The sequence below is a fragment of the Hyaena hyaena genome, unplaced genomic scaffold (assembly GCF_003009895.1).
Source record: "Hyaena hyaena isolate Hyena2069 unplaced genomic scaffold, ASM300989v1 scaffold_137, whole genome shotgun sequence".
Lineage (NCBI taxonomy): Eukaryota > Metazoa > Chordata > Mammalia > Carnivora > Hyaenidae > Hyaena > Hyaena hyaena.
This window is the reverse complement of record NW_024080769.1, coordinates 2467231-2475491: the sequence shown is the minus strand read 5'-3', so window position 1 is coordinate 2475491 and position 8261 is coordinate 2467231.

Below are 8261 nucleotides of genomic sequence, written 5' to 3'. Positions count from 1 at the left end.
GACTGTGTCCTTCCTTTACTTGTGGTCTCAGAGATCAGGGGCATTGCTTGGTGTGGCTGAGGGAGGGGCTGGGCTGACGACTGGCTGATATCATATGGTGGTTAAGGGCAGAGGGCTCTGAAGCCAGACAGACCCTAGTTCAAATTCCAGCTCTACCATGTGCTAGCAGTGGACCTTGGCTCAGGGCTCAGCCTTTCTGACCCTCACTTTCCTCATCCATATTATCCTACCCTCATGAAATTGTTGAGAGGATTAAATGAGATAATGTGTGCAAGATACCTCCCCCCCCTTACATAATAAATGTCAATAAAGGGAAGTTAAAGCTAGATTTGCATTTAGACCAGTGAGTTTTTCTAACATTTACCGAAATAGACCCTCTTATTTTGGGAAAAATAAAATCCCCAACACTAAGCTGACATGGCCTTTATGCAAATGGCAGGCACACAGACTGCAGGGTCGGAACCCTGGGAATTCAGGCCCCTTGCTTCCTGATGTCCTTATCAGCTTTGCTGCCCCTAAGACTGGGACCTGGGTGTCTCTGCCTCCCCTCCAACCCCACCCAGTGGCCCCCGTGAATCCGGGATGTAGACTCCAAAGAGAAGCATGTTCTGCCCTAGGAAACCCCACCATCCTGCCTTTGATCTAATTGCTGTTTGGCGGCTGCAGTGGGGAGGGGCTTGTTTGCCCATTTGGAGCTGAGGTCAGGGGTGGCTTCCTGCCTTCCAGACCATGGGTGAGTGGGCTCTCCATACATGCCCTTGGACCACTGATGGTAGAGGCCCCTTTGAGGGCCACCAGTAAGCCTGCTGGCTGGGACCGAGACCTCCGGTAGCCTCCGAGAGCCTTTATCTCTACAGTGCTTGGCTTCATCAAGTGGCCCTTTGGGGTGAAATTGCCTTAGGGCAATAAAGAAACTATAACTAAAATGGTAGCATCACAAACCAACCTCTTTGACAGGCTTGAGGTATGGGGAGGACCGAGATAATTGACATCCAGAGGCAATCCCAAAGGTCCACTTAAATGGTTTCCAACTTCCCTCCTGACGTCCATGTTGCCCTTTGTTTTCCTCAGCAACGTGCTAATGTGTGGTGAGGCTCTCCAATATTACCAGGAACTGCTGCCATTTACCGAGTGCTTATTGTGTACAAGGCTTTGTGCTGGGCACTTTAGGGAAGACAGCTGCCCAGGAGACCTGTGACACAATGTCTGTTTTAATTTTTATTTTAAGTTTATTTTGAGAGCACACACATGGCGTGTGCGAGCAGGGGAGGAGCAGAGAGAGAATCCCAAGCCGGCTCCATGCCGTCAGTGCAGAGCCTGACACGGTGCTCCATCCCCGAAACCCTGAGATTGTACCTGAGCCAGTGAGTTTTTCTAACATTCAGCAGTTGGGCGTTCAACAGACTGAGCCACCCAGGTGCCCCCACAATGCCTGATTTTAAAGGCCACAGGAGCAGAGAGGTTGATAGGCCTGAACTTAATACTTCTGCAAAGAGCTGTGGCTCTTCAGAGCAGGACTGAGCCTTGGTGGCTGGAAGGAAAGGTTGGAGTTAAGAGGAGAGGGCAGTTAGTTCCCAGACTGCGCTGAGCAGGCCCCAGCTGCAGAGGACTGCGGAGGTGGGCATTGTGGCCACAGCTTTTCCCTGCCAAGAGTCAAAGCTCTTCAAGTCGTCAGCATTTAAGTTCGAGTGTTTCTCAGAGAAGGTGCTAGTTTCTCTGATCATGTTTATAGAGTTCTGGAAGTTTGACAGAATAGAATATTTGGGCCTAAAAGTCATAGCCTCATTTGGCAGCCTGGAACCTCTCTACACTCCTGTGGCTACTGCCGTGTGAGAGGTGGAAGTTTTCACCCCAGAGCCCAGCCTCTACACTGGAATGTTTCTATTCTGCAACCTTCGGATGCCTTCCCACTGCCTCAGGGTAAGGCCCTGACTCCTGGGCAGTACACTTGGCCCCCCATGATCTGGCCCCTGCCTACCTTTCTAGCTCCACCCCTATTACATGCCACCACGCAGGGCTCCCTGTCTTCTAGCCAGACTGGACTGTCTTGACCGAGCCCTGTAGCTTCTTGCCTTTGCACTTGCTGCCATACTGGAAGGCCATTCTTCACCCAGCTAACTCCTACCCATGCCTTTGATACACCTTGGTCACTTCAGGCTAGATTAAGTGGTCCTTGCCCGGGCCCTAGTATTGTCCACTGAAATTGGGATCTGGAGGGCGGGAGTAGCCCTGTTCCTCACAAAACCTGGCAAGTCATTCCAAGCTTCTTATACTAACAGAATTTTTTAAAAGGTGTGTGTGTTTGGGGGGGGTGGGCAACCTACTTGTTTCTGAGAAAGACATACAACCTAGGAGCCATAAAGGCAAAGCCTGATACATTTGCCTACAGAAAAATAAACAATTCCGCCTAGCAATAGCCCATAGACCAGGTCAAAAGACAAATGTAAATGAGAAATTATCTGCAGGTCACATAACAAAGGACTAATTCCCCTAATGCACAAAAAACCATACATTGATTAGAAAAAGACCAAGAATGGGGCGCCGAGGCAGCTCAGTTGGTTAAGCATCTGACTCCTGACTTCGGCTCAGGTTGTTTTTTCTCACGGTTTGTGGGATTGAGCCCCGTGTAGGGCTCTGTGCTGATAGTGCGGAGTCTGCTTGGGATTCTCTCTCTCTCTCAATAAGTAAATAAGTAAATAAGAGACCAAGAATACAAAGGGAAAGTGAGCAGAGGATAAAAAATAGTACGTGTGTGCACGACACATGGCTCTTAAACATTAAAAGCTACTCAAACAGGGGCACCTGGGTGGCTCAGTCAGTTGAAGGTCAGACTCTTTCACTCAGGTCGTGATCTCATGGTTTGTGAGTTCAAACCCCACATCAAGCTCTGTGCTGGCAGCTCAGAGCCTGGAGCCTGCTTCAGATTCTGTGTCTCCCTCTCTCTGCCCTTCCCCTGCTCACTCTCTCTGTCTCTTTCTTTCTCAAAAATAAATATTAAAAAAAGAAAAGAAACTGGACCACATGCATGAGGAGAGCGGTGCAAACCAAATGGGGACTGTGCTGCAAGGGAGGTTTTGTCTACTAGATCAGTGAGGGCGAGGGCACTGGCACCCTAGTGGGAGTGCAGACTTGATACAACCTTGTTGGAGAACAATCTGGAAACATCTATCAAAATTACATATGTATTTACCCTTTGACCCAGCAATTCTACCTCCAGGGATTTGTCCCACAGATACACTCATGTATATGACATTATGTCTGAATGAGGCTATTCACTACCGCATTGTACGTGGCTGTAAAAGGCTGGGAACACCCTCACTATCTGAGCAACTGGAGCTTTGGTTCCCTAAATTAGCACTGTCCCTACACTGGACACTACGTAGCTACAAGATAAGTGTGAGGAAGCTCTCTAGGTGCCGATAGGGGATGCTGCCTGAGATACATTGCTAAGCAGAGAATGTGAGATGCAGAACAATGTCCTTGCATGCTAGCTTGTGTATAAAAAAAAAGGGCCCCTCTCCCCCAGAGGAAGAAAGGATGCCTATTGGCTTGTAGAGGCATCAAACACCTATTGAAAATAAACAGGAAGCCAGGCCATTGTTTGCCTCTTGGCCACAGAGCTAGGTGGTTCAGAACTGTGAGAGGCTGACTTCTGTTTAAGTTGCGAGGCCGATGAGTGTATTCTTTACCATGACAGTGGTAAACACACACATTTTAAAAAGGGTTCCTTCTGTCCGTTAGCCAGAAGTTCCTAAAAATGACTTGGCAGGGAGCTAATGTGAAAGACTTGGCAGGGGCGCCTGGAGATTTCCATCAAGGCCTTTGGAGTAGAAACGGATCTGTTTTCCTTGTCATGAGATAATAGAGGACAAATTTTAATACCACTGGGTGCTACTTACAAGGCTTTGAGGCCCCTGATCTCAAGGAGCTTATGGGAAGGAGATCTAAGGCTAATTTAGAACAATCAAATGACAGAATCAAACATGACACTGTGGTACAAAGTGTGTTCAGAACAGAGAAGAAGTCGGGGAGGGAGGGGCCCCTGTAGAGGGCGGGGAGCTCAGGCCCATGTGGACTGGAGGACCAGAGAAGTTAAAAGTGGGTGTGAAGCTGGGGCGCCTGCGTGGCTCAGTCGGTTAAGTGTCCAACTTGAGCTCAGGTCATGATCTCATGGTTGGTGGGTTCACGCCCCACATTAGGCTCTCTGCTGTCAGTGCAGAGCCTGCTTCTGATCCTCTGTCTTTCTTTCTCTCTGCCCCCTCCAATAAACATTAAAAAAAAAAAAAGTGGATGTGAAGGGTGGTGCTTCATGTGGGGCACGTGGGTAGGCACTGGGGCTCCGTGTGCAGTGGGGTGTTGGGGGCTTCATCAGGGGAGTGGGGCCAAGGTGGAGTGAGGCAAGGATCAGCCGTGTGGTTCATGGGACAGAGTGGAGGATTTAGACCCTCCACTACTTTAGATTTTAGACTCCTCCAGGGAGGAGGCCGGATGCGAAGCTGGGGAAACGAGGCTGTGCTGAAGGCCTTAGTGAGACGTGGTTCTGGAAAGGAAAGGGGGCGCAAAAGCGAGTGCCAACGTGAAGAAAAGTCCGCATGATTTGAAAGTGTAAGTCTTACCACTGTCCTCGTGGCTGGAGGCTGCGGGGGTTACTTAATGGCAGTTTTGTGTGCGTGTTACTGCAAGATTTATGAACAGTCCCCAGTGCCACTCACTAAAAAATTTTTTGCTTTGTCCACCACTGTTTTTTTCCCCTCGGGATTGTTTAGTCTGCCCTCCAGGTTCCTGGGCATTTTGTGGTATAAAACTACAAAGAACAGACTGAGCTAGAGAACTGGCGAGATGGGAAGAAAGGGAAAGGGAGGGAGTCTTACTTTTGGGGTTGTGTCTCCTTTGTGTGGTACATTCCGGTACTGGGTTAATGAGAGAAATTAAAGCCAGGAGCAGAGACTTGATCAACTCCACAATAATGAGCTGAGAGAGACTCTAGCGAAAGGCTATGCAGGTTGGCCGCGAGTTGGGAAACACTTTGGGTGTTAGCTTAATCGTCTTTGAGCTGCTAAGGGGCACAAGAAGCTGGAGGTGGGGAAAAAAGAGATTTTTGAGGGATGTTGCTGAGTGATGAGGTTTCTGGGGGTGACAGTGGGGTTCGTGGGGTCCGGAGCCGATGACCAAGAAAGAAATCTTGAAGAGAAAGGTGATTTTATTAAAGCACGGAGACTGGAAGAACTGCCCCGGGGCCATGAGGAGAGACTGGTTTTATACTATGGGGTTGGGGGAGGTAAAGTCCAGAGGAAGTTTCCAGTGAGATTTCCGAGTGCTAAAGAAGACTCCCAGGATCCTGGAGGCCTAGCTACTGTCAAGCTAAGGTGGTTTTCCCTCTAGCAAAGCTAATGCTTTAGGACAGTAGGGAGTTCTTGGAGAAACGTTCCCTCTGCCTGCCTCAAGTAATTGTCAGTGGGCTGCAGGTTACCAGGAAATGTAGTTCTGTCTGCCATCGCCTTCTGCCTTCGTTTCCCATATCACTGTGGAGGGGTGATGTTGGGGCTCCAGGAAACGGAGTCTATAGGTTTCTAGAAATTAGGCTATTGATAAGATTGCCTTTTTCTTATAATTTACTAAGATATTTGTAAATAGATGGAGACTCAAGTCCTGCAGGACTATGATCTCTATCAGCTAACCTTTTGTTTTCCGCCTTTCCTTTGTTCTTGGGCAGCCAGGAGTGCCCCGGGGCGGGGGTGGGGTGTTTGCTGCCTGTCAGCTTGCCTACGCTCCCTCATCTCTGAGGATTGTTAACAGGACACACCTAAAGGTTCTTCAAGAGACCCAGGTAAGGATCGTGGTTCACTTTTTTTTAATGTTTATTTTTGAGAGAGAATGTGAGTGGGAGAGGGACAGTGAGGGGGACCAAGGATCCAAAGCAGACTCTGCGCTGACAGCACTGAGCCCAATGCTGGGCTCGAGCCCATGAACCCGGAGATCATGACCCGAACTGAAGTCGGACGCTTAGCTGACTGAGCCAGCCAGGTGCCCCAGGATTGGCGTTCTGTTTAAATTCTTCCGCCAGTGGCTCCTGGGTGGCTCAGTCGGTTAAGCGTCTGACTTCGGCTCAGGCCATGATCTCATGGTTTGTGGGTTCGAGCCCCGCGTCGGGCTCTGTGCTGACAGCTAGCTCAGAGCCTGGAGCCTGATTCAGATTCTGTATCTCTCTCTCTCTCTGACCCTCCCCTGCTCATGCTCTCCCTCTCTCTCTCTCTCTCTCTCTCAGAAATAAATAAAACATTGGGGCGCCTGGGTGGCTTAGTCGGTTAGGCGTCCGACTTTCGCTTAGGTCATGATCTCGCGGTTCGTGGGTTCGAGCCCCGCGTCGGGCTCTGTGCTGACTGCCAGCTTAGAGCCTGGGGCCTGTTTCAGTCTGTGACTCCCTCTCTCTCTGACCCTCCCCTGCTCACGCTGTCTCTCTCTCTCTCTCCTAGAAATAAATAAAACATTAAAAAAAATTATTAAAAAAAAGAAATAAATAAAACATTAAAAAATTAAAAAAAAATTCCTCCACCAGTGTTTGCTCCTCTGAGTGTGACTCTGTGTGGGACTGAGCTAGCTGGAGCCCTGGATTATATTCAGGTTGTGTGCGTGTGTTGTGTGTTCCTGGATCTCATTTCACCCTCCCAACACAACAGCTTTGTGATGGAGTCAACTAGTAGATTTAATTCCATCTTACAGATGGGCAAGTAAGGGTCCCCCACCCAGTTTCTCTTTCTGTCCTATAGGTGCCTCCTCTCTGCCTGTGGCCTCAGAACCTGAGCTCCACCTGCATTAGCATTTGCGTCGCTGGGGCCCTTTGAAACACTCCAGCCACCACACACCACTACTACCACCAGATGCCTGTTTTCCTTAGCCCCAAGTCAGTAGCTGCCTCGTTAGCTTTTTCCTCCCATGGCTTCCTTCATACATGCATTGTGGTTTCTAGAGCAGCACAGAAATCTGAAATGTCATGCAAATGCCTCTGAACAAAGAGCCCTGGAATCAGATCCTGGTGACTGACAGGTTGTTTATACCAAGAGCTTCCTGGTGGAACCGAATATTCTAGAGTGTTCAGGGCAGGTTTGGTACTACCTGGGGCAAGGCAAGGATCAGGCCAGAGGAACTGTCAGTTGTCCAACAGCAAAGGTCAGGACAAGAGGGCAAGAGGCAAGGGAGACTTGGGCTTTGGGGCCTTTGGAGGACTTGCTGCGAATCCAGCTATTATCTGAGAACGGGCCATTCTCTTGCTGAGACGGGCTGGTCCCATGGTGGCTTTATCTGCTGAAATTACATGGTTACCCTTTGCCTGTTGGCCCAGATAGCAGGTCCCTGGGGATTGGAGGCCCAACGAATTCCCTGTTGGGCCTCTGGATTCCTGGAAGAGCAGAGAGAGTTCAAAGGTGCCTTCACTCCATGTGGGCCAGGTGGGTGAGGGCTGAGGGTTTCCAGCTGTAGCGGCGGGCGTGGGCAGAAACACAAGGGTGCAAGCGGGAAGGGGAGGCTGGGAGGCCCCGTGGAGCCTGGGGGCGGGGGTGAAGATCACTTCTGGCTCTAGAGCACAGCTTGGGAGCTCCTATGTCACTTTGATGGGGTTTTGGTGGGGTCTGGAGCCAAGAGCCAAGAAAGAATTCTTGAGAGCCTTCTTGGGTGCAAAAAAGGTGATTTTATGAAAGCACGGGACAGGACCCATTGGCAGAAAGAGCTGCACTGAGGTTGTGACGAGTGACTGGTTATATACTATGGAGCTGGGGGAGGTAGAGTCAAGAGGAAGTTTCTTAAAGGGATTTACATATGCTAAAAATGACTCACAGATTCCTGGAGGAATCTCTATTGTTTTCCCCTCTAGTAAAGCGCTAACATTAAGACAGTAGGGTGTTCCTGGAGATTAGGCTATTGATAAGATTGCCCTTTTCTTCTAATATTACTAAGATATTTATTTGTAAACTGATGGAGACTCTTATCAATTTAACCATTTGTTTTCTGTCCTTTCCGTTGTTCTTGAGCAGCCAGGAGTGACTGAGGAATGTCATACATCTCCTCCCACCTGCAGGGAGGGTGTGTGTGTGTGTCAGCTTCCCTATGCTCCCTCACCAATGTGGGACTTTTAACAATCACTCTCTCTCTCTTTTTTAATGTTTTGTTTCTGAGAGAACACAAGAGGGAGAGGAGCAGAGAGAGAGGGGGACAGAGGATCTGAAGTGGGCTCTTTGCTGATAGCAGAGAGCCCGATGTGGGGCTCA